Here is a 14,099-nt window from a genome sequence, read left to right on the forward strand (position 1 = left end):
TCCAAAATTTCCCTTTGTCTTTGGATAATTCCTATCATGACTCTATGAAAGGAAAGGCTCAAAAACCCTTCAAGAATTAAAACGTGAAGTAAAAGCCCGATTTTATTAGAGGGCTTGTCCTAAGTGTTCTATTCACAATTGAGTATAGCCAGGTTACTTGGGAAGAAAAGAAAAACAACTGACTTGTTATTCTCTCTCTCTCTCTCTCTGTGTGTGTGTGTGTGTGTGTGTGTGTGTGTGTGTGTGTGTGTGTGTGCAATGAGCACTTGGAGGTCAGAAGACACCTTTGGAAGTTGTTCCTTGGCCACCATACATTTTTTTGGAGACAGGATCTTTCACTGACTTGGAAGTTAAGCCTTTAGCTCAATGGTTCTCAACTTTCCTAATGCTGGAACCCTTTAATACAGTTCCTCATGTTGTAGTAACGCCCAACCATAAAATTATTTTCATTGTTACTCCATAACTGTAATTTCGCTACTATTATGAATAACAATATAAATGTTTGATATACAGAATATGATATGTGAACATTACGAAAGAGTCCTCGGACACCCCCCCCAAGGGGTCTCATCCCGAAGGTTGAAAACCCATGAATTAGGTGATGCTGCCTGGCCTGTGATACCCAGGAATCTGCCTGCCTCTTCTTCCTCAGTGCCCAGATTAAGAGCATGCATAAACACACATGAATTTTGCTTTATTATTATTACATGTGTTCTGGAGTTTGAACTCAGGTCCTCCTACTTGCATAGCAAGCACTTTGCAGACCTAATCTTCTCTTCAGGCCCTCAGATCTCATATATAATTCTCCTGTGCTCTTTGGCACCCCTCTCTGCTTGTGACTATGAATTTAATTCTTTGTAAGTCATAAAGAATGTAAGAACCTCCCACATAGAGGGAGCAGCTTCAGAAAATTTTTATTTCCATCTCTTTCCCCTTGGGATTCCTAATTGCCACTATGGCCAAACCACCCATTATTTGTTAAAAAACATCATGGTCTGTGGCTTTAGCTACAACCTTTCACAATTGCACAACTTGATTGTTTTAGGCTTTAAAAAATAAATCAATCAAAGCAGCTGTTTGGCAAAGTGTATTGAGTGATTTTTTTTCATTTTCAGCAAGCTGTTGTGGAATGATATCACTTCAACTCAAGCACCTCTCATTCCCTAAATATCTCTGCTTCTTATTGGCCTGAGTTTCTCTCCTTGTCCCAGCCCTCAGATTCATCCACCTTCAGAGGAGGCTCCATGGGATTATGCTTTCTGGCTAGGTGACTGCAGTAATGAAGGTGAGGTGCTCCTTTGGAAACGGATCAAAGATATTTGCATGGTCAATTTGCATGCAAAAATATTCAAGATGAAGAGCTGAGCCTTTTCCATTCTGCTCCTGGTTGTTCTTGAGTTCATGGTCATCAGCACCCCATGTTACATCAAACCCACTGTGGTACTGTAAAGAAGCATGCCCTGTTGGCTCATATATTTGAATGCCTCGTCCCTAGTTGGTAGAACTATTTTGGGAAGGATTAGGAGGAATGCCCTTGTTGGAGGGGGTGTATCACTGAGGGTGGATTTGAGGTTCCCAAAGACCAGGCTAAGACCAGTTTTTCTCTTTCTCTGCCTCCAGCTTGCTGATGAAATGGAAACACTGAGCTGCTGCCTCGGTGCTATGGCTGCCTGCCATGCTGTCATGCTCCCTGCCATGCTGGTCATTCACTGCCCCTCTGAAACAGTGGACAAGCTCCCAATCAAGAGCTTTCATATGGAAGGTGCCTTGGCCATGGTGTTTCTTCACAGCACTAGAAAAGAAACTAAGTCAGCCATCATCCCTAGGCCTCAGAATTGAGTCTGCTTAAAGGCCACTCAGTAGCCTGTTCACTACATTCATCATAATGACACGAATTGTTGAATGTGAGCTATGGGTACAGCAGTTGACAAATTGCCTGTTGCTAATGCTTCAACCCATCTGGAACTTCAGGTATGAGTACCCCATTATATAGGTAATCCAAATAACCAGCCTTAAGTTGAGACAGGATATTTATTTCCCTCTTTCTAAACACAAGATTCAGCCTATGTGATCACATTATTGTAGATATTACTGGACACTTGGCCTTAGAAACTATTTTCATACTATTGTATGGGTCTTGAAGAACTCATTTTTAAGTTTTTTTTTAAATTTTCTTTACTATTGAGAATTTCATGTATGTATATAATGAAATATGATTACATTCACTCATATTCCCTGTACAACTCCCCATCATACCCTCCTCAACACCAACACACTCCCTTCCAGCTTCATGTCTCATTTATCTATTTTTCTACTATTTTGTCTGTCTATCTACTATCTATCTATCTATCTATCTATCTATCTATCTATCTATCTATCTATCTCCATCTATCTATCATATATCTATAATCTAAACCAATCTTCATTGAGAGAGAGAGAGAGAGAGAGAGAGAGAGAGAGAGAGAGAGAGAGTCAAGCTAGAGGTATCTATAAGTGTATGGTGTGGGGGCATCCATTGGAGTGTGGGGAACTTATCAGTAGCCTTATCCCCCCAAAAGTATCATTTTCCTCCCCTAGCAACTTTCAATAGATCGTTTTATAGGACTGTTCTGCCTTACAGTGAATCTTTTTTTCTAGGCCCTCCCACTGTTACCCTCACCAACAGATCATGCCTTCATGATAATGGGATTTGTCAGAATCTGGCCATTCCATTTGGCTCTGTTAATAGAATACCTGTTTGCTTGGACAAAGAATACTTTAGAGAATGATCTTGCTCCCTAGTCTAACCTACCTCACCTCTGCACTGCCTGACACCCAAACTTCTACCCTTAATCCCAAACATGTACTAACCTAATGAATGCTATATTTATTATATATTCATTACACCTTCAATATATATGCATTATATATTCATTATAATTTCAGGTTACTGTGTCCTGATCCATAGGCCCTGCTTCTATGGGAGGTAGCTGAGAGGTACCATTTAGACTACCTCTTGTAGTCATTTCAACTGGGGCACCTTGGCAGCTCCTGAAGCTCCATGGGCACTTCACAAGCTTCTTTCCCTTTGTCTTCATAATAATCTTGTAAGATAGGTTCTGGTTTCATTCCATTTTGCAAATAAAGAGATTGTAACATAAATAACAGATTATGAACTCCAGGCAGTGTGGTTCAGATCTCAGCTGTGAAACACTGCGGAGGTTAATGAAAGTGCCACGTGGGCCAGGGCAGCAGCAAAATCAACAAAATGAGAGAGAAATATTCTTTAGCTGCATAGAACCAGACAGGCTCTTTGCAGTCATCCAGACTTGATCTATGGCCTGACTGGTAGGCACGGGTGAGCCACAAAGAATGAAAAAAGTACAGGAAGAACTCATCAGAAAGAGAGGGTAGAGATGGGCTAACAATTCGAGGATTCTTATTCCAAGGCCCCAGCCTACCTCTTGCTTGAGTTTGGGCCATGTTATTAGATACCTGGTAGTGTACATGGCAGAATGTCTCCTTTGTCCATCACTCCAAACAGTATTTTTGAAATGTCTTTATCCTTCAGAAGGCTTCCAATTTCTCCATGGTTCACTGCTATCTCTGGAGTGGCACAAGCCTTCTATAAGCATGAAAGGACCTTGAGTAAGGACAATGACCCAGGCAGGAGATCCGCTCTCAGCCATGTCAAATGAGTGAATTCAAAATCCATTCTAGGGAAATGCTTTCATAGACGCTCTATCCCACCTATTACTCCTAATCAGGGACAGATGGTGGTGGGCTATTTCACCTCCATGCATTTCCTGAATGTGACATGTTTCTCTTCATCTCTCTTGATGGCCAAACTGAGGAGAACACCAAATAAGATGGTTAGAAAGAAACTTAACATGGAATTCTCAGCCACAACACCCCTCACTGTACTCTACCTGCTTCCCAAAGCAATAATTACGGCAGTAAGTATGTATCCTGGGTTTCCTGCTGAAAGTGCAGTTCAAAAAAAAACAAAAAACAAAAAACAAAAAACCTAACATCCACTGTACACCACAACAGTACTGACCACAGCAGAAGCTGCTGTAGGAGTCCTGCTGTCTTAATGCTCTGCCTTCCACACCCTATCTAACACAATCCCGTTGTTCAGCATCTTCTTGTCTAGACCTTATATCTCCCGTCCTAGGACATTGCCTCTCTAGATGTGCCATCGTGGGTGGCCTCTCTAACTGTTTTCTTCTGACCTTTCTCCTTGCCCATTCCTAACATTAGAGATGTAGTTTTTTTTTTTTTTTAATTTTCAAAGTTTAAAGTCTTAGGTTTATTGTTTATGCTTAATGTTTCTCAAATAATCTTTGCCTTGACAGTGGAGCTTATAATGAGAATTTCAATACTTACAAAACCCCCAAAGTGAGAAGACTCAAAATCCTTTAGTTTCTCAAATAGATCTTGGCCTGACCTCTGTGTCACTGCTAGTATGTGTTAGTGTATGTACATGTAAGTAGGTCTCATGTGTGAGTATGACTTCATAACATAACACGCACACACACATATGCAGGTGTCATTTGCTATGTATTTTACTCTCTTTTTCTTGTCTCCATTGTATTTTTTCAAGGGCTGATGTGATCTGTAACTAGCCTTGCCTTGGAATTTCTGGGAGTCCTGATTAGGCGCAAGGAAAAACACCTATGGATTTCTGAGGTAAGCAGTGCTCAGCATCTGTGGAGGAATAGGAGTCTGGCGTAGACCCTTTGAATAAAATCCAAATGAAAGAACTGAAGAAAACCAAATCACTGAGCAAACAGTGGCAAACACCCTCTAAGACATTCTTCCCCTAGCACGAGCAGTGTCCTGTGTGAAAAACAAACAACAACAACAACAAACAACAAAAAACCCATTCTGATAATTGTGATCAGTCGAAGTATTTTCAAGAGTTCATTAAAATGATATGAAATCCATAGTCATCCTGATCAGCAGACTTTGCTTCTCTGGCTTCTGTTGGGACAATATACCCCACCTCCTAAGCTCCACCATCTATTTCTGAAGAGCTTCATGTAGTTTAGAATTTTACAGGTTTGCCTAGAAATTTTAAAGATTTATTTTCATTTATGTGTATTTATATGTGTGTGTGTATGTGTGTGTGTGGGGGGGTGCCTATCGAGGCCAGAATATGGGTGCCTTGGAGCTGGAGTTACAAGTGGTTGAAAGTCACATGACATGGGTGTTAGGAACCAACTTGGGTTCCCGGGAAGAGAAATAAATGCTTTTAACCACTGAGCCATCAACTCAAACACTAAGCCTCATCTAGTAGTTTTATTGGCTTGTTATTGGCATCTTGTTTCTACAGGGTCATATTGCATTTCTCCCCAAAGCAAAGGTCATCCTTGAAGCCTTGATCAAGTCACCTGATACTCTGTACAGGTTGGGCTGCTTGACAGCTCTGGATTCTCACAAAGGGGCATGATTGAGTCTATGGTCCCTGCAGACTGCTTATTTGCAGGCAACCAACGATCCCCCATGGCTCCATCATTCTCTCTTTTACTGTGGTCTGCTCATTCCCCTCCTGCTACGCCGTCACTGGATGAGATGTTGCATCATCCACTTACCACCCCCAGGTCCGGTCATCCCTTTTTCTCCTCTATTTCAAGGAGTTTCATTTTTTGTTTGTATCATTTGTTTGACCTTCACCACAGGTTGCTAAGAAAGTCTCCTTAAGGAAACGAGAGGAAAGTCTGATGGATCTCCTCACTGGCATGCCTCACCCAGCCATGCGTCACCTTGCAGAGCGGCATGGACAGACTGGCCACCAGCTTCCTTCTAACCCACTCCTTACCCTCTTTGAAGCTTGGTGAAGAAATTGTCTTTGCCTCTGAGGAGAAATGGGGGTATTTGGAAGATTTTCTCTATTTCCTAAAAACGTGACAGATTTATTTTAAATTAGGACATTATATTTCTGGTAACTGGCATTCTTAAGAGTAAAAACATGTTACCTTCATGTCAAAAGGTCACTTCTTTGCATGCCAATAAAATATTCCTTTTTTTTTTTTCTGGAGGGAAGGGAAAAACAAAAACAAAACCATCCGTGACTGTCAAATGTGATGGAGCTCAAAGAAAGATTCTACAGAAAAACAGATTCCGATAGCATGAAACATAACCTGCTTCTTATTTGGTTAAAATTACTTTGGGTGCTGCATACTCCTCAGTAAAAAATAGAAAGAAATCACCCGAAATGATGAAAATCTGAGTGTTACCCTCAAAATGGCCTGTTAGCTGGATAGTGCCACCTGCTCCCCTCAATGCGTTTCTAACCAGAAACTTCTGAGGCAAAACAAACCATTTTCCCCCATTGCAATAGGTCCTTAGTACTGTGAGCTTTGTGTTTGAAATCTGAGTTTACATAGGACAAATACATTAGTATGTTTGCGTTGTTGAATTTTTATGAGATTTGAAACTATGTATGCAATAACTCATATAAATGTTTTCCCATAGGAATTATTCTGCTTGGGTTTATAGAAAAGGACTGTGGAGCTAGGGTTCAGAGTGGCCATGTCACTTGTCCAAGGCTGTTTAGCTGTGGAAGAACTGGTTGTAACTTGTCATCACGCACCACATTCCAAACCTTGCCCTTGTGACACCTCTGATGGCTCTCCCTCCTCTCCCATCAGTACCCATCTTTCTCTCATTAATATATTGTATATCTGTCTCCCAGACCACATGCTTCTCACTTTAAAGGATGCCATTCTTTCTGGGACATGGCAGAATGAGATGCCCTGACTCTTAGCCTACGTACTTTCTCACAGGAGCCACGGGGCAATGATGTTAAAATAGGGCACAGTGCCTACCACTTTCAACTCTCCCCTTGAAGCTGTGCTTACCAGCCAGGTTTCTAAGTCTGCCCGCTTAATTCCTTACATAAGGAACTTGTCTTTGGGAATTTGTCTGTGGGAGCTACGCTCTCCTTTGTGAGGTTTCATGGGGAGTAGTCAGATATTTCAGATAGTACAGAGCCTGACAGGCTCGGGCTCTCAGAGAAAGGGAACAAAGGCAGTTTGTGTGAGAGGAAAACATGAATCTGCTTGGCCTCTGACTGAAAGACATAAGTAAGAAACGCGGATCTGTAAATCCCAGGTCGCCCTGTTTCTTCTCAGTTCCCTAGCTGTCCATTGCAGACTGCTGTGGAAACAAATGCTTTATGGAGGGCAATTGTGACAAACCATTCCCACTAGAAGCTGCCCGTTTGTGTTTTTTTTTGTTTGTTTTTTTTTTTTTCTTTAAGCTCTCATGCTGCACTGTGGTACTGAAGTGACTCAGTGTGAAAATCCTTGCCACCTTCTGGTTCACCTTGTAACTGTCCCACAAATGCCAGGTTTTCCTATCTCTTAGATATCACCTTGCTCGGTCAAGCTGAGAGCTGATTTTATGGGGATAGAGCTGCTGATAGCCAGGGTTCTGCATGTGTGACTCCATCTGAATGGCAGAAGTTAGGTGAAGGTGTGTGAGGTTTCAGCTGGTGGCCAGGCACTGGGCTGTGTGTTGTTACTGGTGACCTCCTTTCTATTGCACAACCACTCTCCTAGGGCTAGGCTAGCTAAGTAAAATCTCGCCTAGATAGGACCTCACTCAAGCCAAAACTAAAGTTGTGTTGCCATCTCTGACTTCAATGTGCAGTGAATCTAAACCGGTTTCTGTCTGAAACAATTTTGAAGGCAATTGTTCCTCCTGGAGCCTTGGTACTGGCCGGCCCATTGATCTCTCTGGGCTTGGCATGTGTGGACAATGAAGAGGTTTGAGGCTCATTCCTTGGTCAGACTAGCATCTTCTATGCAACTGGAGGAATAACTAGCTACGTAATATAACATTAAGGTCTAGAGAAAAAGTAGAATCTCCAGAATTCCACAGACTACGGCATGCAGTCTACCTCTGTCTTAACATAGGTGCTATATACAACAAATACTTGATTTTGCTGTTGTTTCCAGTTTATCTGTTACATGGAGTTAATAAGCTCAGTTCATTGGATTGTTGTGAAGGTAAGATCAAATAACCTTTATGTATGTATGTATATATATATATATATATATATATATATATATATATATATATACACATACACACACGCATGCACGCACACACACACACACACACACACACACACACACACACACACACACACACACACACGGTCTTCTCATCTATCCTGCAAGCCCAGGTGAAGAACAGAAAACAGGTGCTCTAGCTTGTTGAGAGTAGGCATAGTATAGCTAAGAGAGAATATAAATAGTAAGCAACCACTTGAGGTACCTGATGTTATTCAAGAGGTAGCCAGACAGAGGGTTTTTTTGTTTTGTTTTGTTTTTTGTTTTTGTTTATTTGTTTGTTTGTTTGTTTTCTGTGAGCAATGGTTAATGCAGGAATTTGTAACTGGTCAATGTGCTGAGACTAAGTGACCATGTAGTGTTCAGTCTGAAATTCGATATCTATACCCCACCCCCTTTCTGCACCCCACACCCATGCCAAGGCTCAGGGAAAAAATGTCGAATCAAGAAGTCATGGAATGCCTTGGCCATTGTATTCTTGAATCGAGGCCTCTATGATTACATACATGGGCTACTGTACTATTGAACTTTCATCCTTTGTGATTACTTACATAGGACCTGCATGTGACTGAGACTATCAACATCGAATCATGAAGCAGGGCCACCCTTATGAGGCCTGCCTGAGATTTGTGAGGAGTCAATGTTTGCTGGAGGAGGGAGACAGATTTTCTTCAGTATTGTAGCCTTTGCTGAGGTGTCCGTGCTCTCCCTCATTTTAAGCTTATTGGTTCATAAAAATAAAATTTAAGACAGGGAAGTAGAAGAGAAAAGTAGATGGGAGAGGAAATATAACGTCAGAAGTGGAAAGGCAGCGAGAGAGGGCAGTGGAGGATGTACGTGATCAAATCATGTCGTGTACAGTATGAGAATGTCGCAGTGACCCATTGTTAGGTATAATTAACACATGATAATAAAAATCTTTTTTTAAAGGAGGTAGCAAAATTGGAGAGGGCATTAACTGAAATGGCCACCCATTAACCAAACAGACAGCATCAGAGGGTAAAGAGGTAGAGAGAAATGGTGAGTGTTCAACATGTTCCCAGCCATCATGACCCTGAATAAAGACTTTGTTGAGGGACAAGCACTAGCTGCAGTCAAAGGCAACAGCCTTTCAAAGATGGTGTCATTAAATGTTTAATTGGCTGAGATCATCTGTGGGCTCCCACACACTCCTAGGAATTCCATGAGGTGTGTTATTTTTCGCCTGAATGTCTTTCTCACTATGCAGAGACCTAGACTCAAGACTCTCTGGAAAATAGACTTGTTTGTTCCATCAGAGAATACAAACTGATTACTGAGGTTAGAGCTATGTCTTCCTTTGATGTGCCTCATTTAAGACAATCTTGCCTGCCTTCCCTGGGAAGATGGTAGGAACAGTGACTGACATGATTTGCCAGAAAGATAAGTGAGGTAGGCTCCTAGTGATCAACCGGATCTGTGCTCTGTGAAGTTGGGGGTCACTAAAGGGTCAGAATGGAGGACTGCATTCCACAGAGATAGTACTGAAAAGATTGGGCCACTCTTATTTCATCCAAGAGGTAATTGTCCCCCCAAATGCATTGCCTGTATTATTTTAGATTGCCTTGATTACATAAGTGCTTACTTACACTGTCCTGTCTTCTAGGAGTAGCTCTGGCCTTGTTAAGGTCTGCAGGGAATGCAAAGGAAGGATAGGATACTGTCTCTTCTCTGAAGGAGCTCATTCAGCTAAAAAGAGATTAAGAAATTAAGAAAAAAAAAGCACACGATAGATCCCGTATGCTCTTGATCCTGAATATAAGTGGGGCAGGGGAGTCAGAGACCAAGTCCTTATGTTCTGGCAGCTGCTGATCACTAATGAAATATTCATCGAACCTTCTTAAAATGGAGAGAGAACAAGGTGTGGTTTAACTTTGGGATATGATTGTATGACACAATACATAGAGGCATAAAATTTATTATTATCCTTCATTTAATTTTTATTTTATAGTGCTAATGTACTTATATGTATTGAGTTATCTTTCCTTGTGACAAATTGTTATTTTGATCTTTTCTTTAGTTTTTTTCCCTTTATTATGTGGAATTATAAGAAGCCTATAATGCTAAAACAATTAAAAATAAATACTATGACTGGTGACTAGAATGGTATGCATGAAGACAGGTGATTTTATCTGGGACAGTGAGAGGAGACTTATTTTGGAGAGAAGGAATCTACTAATAAAGAGGGTGTTTGGAAGAAGTAGAATCTCCCTTGAGAAGTTACAGTTCAAACAGTTGGGAACAGGGCCATCCATCGTCTTACACTGGAGAGATATAATGACAACTGTATTTGGGAAGGTGTCATATGACATAGATAGATTAGAACAAGAGGAAATTGGGGCATTTATGCTATGAGAACGCAATAACAGGAATTCCACTCAAACTGGGTGAAGACATGATGATATTCAAGAACTGTCAGACTGGCAGTGCCAACTATGAGGGAACAATCCAAGGAGTCCAACTCCAGAAAAAAAAATAAATCATCAGCTTCCAGGTGTCTACTGCTCGTGAAGCCAGAATGTGAGAGTTGGGATTGTCTTGCTATAGACTGTATCACACTGGGAAACACAGAAAGGTGTGTTGGTGCTAGTTTGGGCTTCAGGTTTGAGAGGCTGTGCTACCTTGAGAAGGTCAAAGATCACATTTTTCATATGAAATTTATACAGCACAATTCTCTCTCTACTATAAGATCACCCTGTATATATATTTTTTAAAAATGCAAGTGATGAGCTCAATAGAGCACATGACCCAAAGCATGCTTCCAGCATACAAGTTTATAAAGTTCTTTGTGCTCTTGGGGAAAGCATACAACTTCTCTGAGGACTTATAACCCTCTAGTGTGAAAGGAAGATTACTAGACCTATCTCTCTCTCTCTCTCTCTCTCTCTCTCTCTCTCTCTCTCTCTCTCTCTCTCTCTCTCTCTAACTTTTCTAATGGATATTTTATTTATTTACATTTCAAATGTCTTCCCCTCTTCATGTCTTCCAGTTCAGAAACCCCTGATCCAATCCCACTTCCCCCTGCCTCTATGAGGGTGCTCCCCACCCACCCACTCCTGTCTTCCCTCTCTGGCATTCACCTACACTGGGGTATTGAACACACTCAGCCCAAGGGCCTCTCCTCCAGCTGATGTCCAACAAGGCCATCCTCTGCCACATATGTGACCGAAGCCATGAGTCCCTCCATGTGTATTCTTTGGTTGGTGGTCCAGTCCATGGGAGCTCCAAGGTTTCTGACCTATTGACACTGTTGGTCCCTCCATGGCACATCCTTATTTTTCAGGCTATGGCAAGCCTCTCAGGAGACAGCCATATCAGGCTCCTGTCAGGATGCACTTTCCAGCATCCACAATAGAGTCTGGGTTTTGTGGCTGTTTATGGGATGGGTCCCAGGTAGGGCAGTCTCTGGATGGCCTTTCCTTCACATTCTGCTCCACACTTTGGTTTCACATTTCCTCCTGGGAATATTTTGTTCACCCTTGTAAGAAACACTGAAGCGTCCACATTTTGGTATTCCTTCTTAGGATTCATATGTGAATTGAATCCTGGGTATTCTGAACTTTTGGGCTAATACCCACTTATCAGTGAGTACATACTCACTGTGTGTTCTTTTGTGACTGAGTTAATCTCACTCAGGATGATATTTTCAAGTTCCATCCATTTGTCTGTGAATTCCACGAAGTCATTGTTTTAATAGCTGAGTAGTATTCCATTGTATAATTGTACTACATTTTCTGTATCTATTCCTTTGTTGAGGGACATCTGGGTTGTTTCCAGCTTCTATTATAAATATGGCTGCTATGAACATAGTGGAGCATGTGTCTTTATTACATGTTAGAGCATCTTCTGAGGATATGCCCAGGAGTGGTATAGCTGGGTCCTCAGGTAGAACTATGTCCAATTTTCTGAGAAACTGCCAGACTGATTTCCAGAGTGATTATACCAGCTTGCAATCCCACCAGCAATGGAGGAGTGTTCCTCTTTCTCCACATCCTCACTAGCATCTGTTGTCACCTGAGTTTTTTTATCTTAAACATTCTAACTGATATAAGGTGGAATCTCAGGGTCATTTTGATTTGCATTTCCCTAATGACTAAGAATGTTGAAGATTTCTTTAGGTGCTTCTAGGCCATTTGAGTTTCCTCAGTTGAGAATTCTCTGTTTAGCTCTGTTCCCCATTTTTAATAGGGCTATTTGGTTCTCTGGAGTCTAACTTCTTGAGTTCTTTGTATATATTGGATATTAGCCCTCTATCGGATGTAGAATCGGTAAAGATCTTTTCCCAATCTGTTGGTTGCTGTTTTGTCCTTTTCATAGTGTCCTTTGCCTTTCAGAACCTTTAGACCTACCTTTGAACACAGGCTATGAGAAAGGAAAAAAAAAAAAGAAAGAAATGGGGGAGAGACATTTGGAGAACTAAGAGTCTTTGTACATGCTAGCTTTCATGCTTATTGTTCATAATAGCTGATATTATATATAAATCCTATGTCTAAAAACTGAACTAAGATAGATTATTTTGCATTTAGCCTGTTAGTTAGGTTCACAAAGGCTGTGATAATCTACATGATATACTTAGGTTTAGTGTGTGGGCTTAGTAGGGACTGATAAGCTTGCCTAGAAGATGTGACAGAGGTTGGTGTTTGGTTGGTCTGCAGACTATATCATGACAGGCTTTCACACAGAACAGATGTCCTGATGCCTAGAGACTGCTCTGGTGTGACCTGTAGAGGCTTGTTTTCAGTGTACAGCAGGGACATGTAACCCTGTCTTTTAATTAAAACCCAGGCCTTTTCATTCATACCGCATGCAGTGCCTAGCATTCAATCAGGACAAGGAAGCATCACACAGAGTTGCTACTTACAGGTGCTTGTCGTCTCCAAGGAAATAAACCAGGGAACCATGATCCAACCTATGTCCAGAATAGCCAGGCAAGCCTTCCAGATGACTCCAGGTCCCGTATTTAGTATTAAGTGGCATAGTGGGATGGGTCAGTGCACAGTGTTAAGGTTTGGGCTCAGCCAGCTGCTTAAGATATGCAAGTTTAACATCCTCATCCTTGCTTTCTGTGTTTACAGCTTGAAAGCAAGATGTATCCCCTCTGACTGCTGCGCACATCAAGAGAGAATTAGCACCTGGCCGGAAGTAAACTTTCAGTGGCCTTTTTCTATAGAGAGAGTCTCTCTCTCCCTCTCTCTCTCTCTCTCTCTCTCTCTCTCTCTCTCTCTCTCTCTCTCTCTCTCTCTCTTTCTCTCTCTCTACACACACACACACACACACACACACACACACACACACACATGCTACACACACCGACACATGTGACCACACTTCACTTCACTTCTTCACTTCTCTACAGATAAGTGGAAACAGAGTCAGGACTAGATTTTTGCATTGTTAACTTCTATCAGCTGAGCTGAAGGATAATATATATATATATATATGTATATATATATATATATATATATATATATATATATATATATATGTTCCTTAAATAGCCCAAGAAGGGAAATTTCATATCCCCAGCTTCTAGATGGGGATATTTAGGTCTATAAAGACCTAAAATTTCCTTCCTCTAAGGAACACAGCTAGTCAAATGTAGGCTAAGGATCTGAGCTGAACTAGGTTCTTTTTGTCTCAGCGAAGAGGAGACTCACCATAGCTTTCTCCCCACATCCTATTAAATCTGTAAATGTAAACTTTCAGCATGTCTCCACTACCACCCACACAAGTCTTGAATGCAGATACAAGCATCAAATATTTAATTATTAAACATATCCAAGTATATCTGGGATGGCCTTTAATTATATAAGTGACATTTTCTTCACCATAAATGAAGATTAATTTCCTTGAATTTACTTATATTCCTATAACAAGATGAGAATCCAAACAAGTACTATGAAAGCTGTGGTGATCATTGTGAGACAGCATGAATAAAGACAGGCATGGATGTCTGTTGAACATTTGCTGTTCACTGTGCGCACTGAATGTTGCATCCCTTCCTATCCTCAGAGGACA

This window comes from Mus musculus, chromosome 4, assembly GCF_000001635.26.
Source record: "Mus musculus strain C57BL/6J chromosome 4, GRCm38.p6 C57BL/6J".
NCBI classification, from domain to species: domain Eukaryota; kingdom Metazoa; phylum Chordata; class Mammalia; order Rodentia; family Muridae; genus Mus; species Mus musculus.